The following is a 1,778-nucleotide window of genomic DNA, read 5'->3' on the forward strand; positions in this document are numbered from 1 at the left end:
TACATTGACGATATCTTGGTGCTATGGGAAGGTACCCATATCGAGGCCAATAACTTCTTCACATGGTTGAACACTCTTAACCTCCATCTACAATTTACCATGACGGCTAGTAATGAATCCACCAACTTCCTAGACTTAACCATCTTTCCCCAAAATGGTGTTCTAAAAATCAAACCATACCACAAGCCTACAGACAAGAACTCCTTATTAGATTATTCCAGCCACCATATTAAACATCTGCGGGACAATCTTCCTTTCGGCCAATTTTTATGCCTCAAAAGGAATAGCTCAGATAAAGACACATACGGAGCAGAAGCCGCCACCCTGAGTAAAAAACTAAGACAAAGAGGCTACCCCAAAAAAATAGTGAAGAAATCAGCTAAAAGGGCCTTTAATAATAACCGAGAAGCCCTACTAGAACCTAAACCTATTAAACCTAAGGATGACTGTATTGTTTGTGTTAACACTTTTACGGACCAGAGTTTTAAAATCACCAATATCATTAAAAAACACTGGAAAATCTTTAACAGTGCTACCCAATCTATGCTGGTGCCGATATTCGACTATAAAAGAAGCACCACTATAGGCAATAGAGTTAGTAACAGCAAATTGAAATGCATAAACACACCCAACCCCAAATTGACCACTCTATTGGGCCTTCCTGATGCCACTGGACACTACCCATGTGGCTCGTGTGGGGTATGCAAACTTACCTCCAAAAGTAAAGAAGTTGATATTGGTCTTTCAAAACGCTGGATCCAAAAGAACCTGTAATACAGAGTTTGTTGTTTACTTGATTACATGCAAATGTAGACTGCACTACGTGGGAAAGACCATCCGCAAAGTGAAAACTCGTATCATGGAGCACCGAAGCTGCTTAAGAAACAAAACTGAGAATGCTCCCCTGGTCAAGCACTTCATCCACCAGAAGCATAATCATGAGGATTTTACATGGACTGTACTGTTGTCCCTGAAAGGGACTAATCATGAAATACGTGAAAACAAACTTCTTAAAACGGAACAAAAATGATTTACACTTTACACAGTGATGTCAAAGGTCTGAATGAATCCATCAAATGGTACAACATCTAGCTCTTTATTCATAAGGCGCCACTGTCCATTCCCTGTCATAATCTATATCCACTTTACGAGCCTTTTTATGGATCCCTTCCCCTTTATACTCACTCTTTACTACAGAGACCAATGTCTGTACTTATCCAACCACTCAGTTCTTTTACACCTCCCCTTAACGGCATGCCAACCTCTCCACTTAATGGTCTAAGATTCATTTTTTCATTTCTCTGCTGCTCACTCTACGCCACCATGTATATTTAGTCATCCATTACTACTGCCCATCTACATGTTGTGCTTAGACACTGCCCTCCTACATTACAGCCCACTCCATGTCTACCACAGTGGGACTCTATACCTTTATTCTTCCCACTCTCTTGCACATCTGTTTCCAGTCCTTTGGTTGCCATCAGCGGCACCACTATTCGATCTATAGCCTTTACACAGCTTTTTCCGTGTATACCCTAACTATATCTCAATGCGTGCCTGAGTAGAATAAGAGTCTGTATTCCTTTCTTTAAACGATAATTTTAGCACTATTCTAACATTGTTTACTATGACATATTCGTTTCCACGTTCTAGTCTAACATGGGCGCCACTTTTACGCCTCACTCCCTGCTTTACTTCATGAGACTAACACAGAGAAAGGACTATTTGTGTCTCCATGACTATCCTGATGCTTCGGCGCCCTTGCTTTTCCAGTCGTC

This window comes from Ambystoma mexicanum, chromosome 11 (genome assembly GCF_040938575.1).
Source record: "Ambystoma mexicanum isolate Mex_15411 chromosome 11, UKY_AmexF1_1, whole genome shotgun sequence".
Lineage (NCBI taxonomy): Eukaryota > Metazoa > Chordata > Amphibia > Caudata > Ambystomatidae > Ambystoma > Ambystoma mexicanum.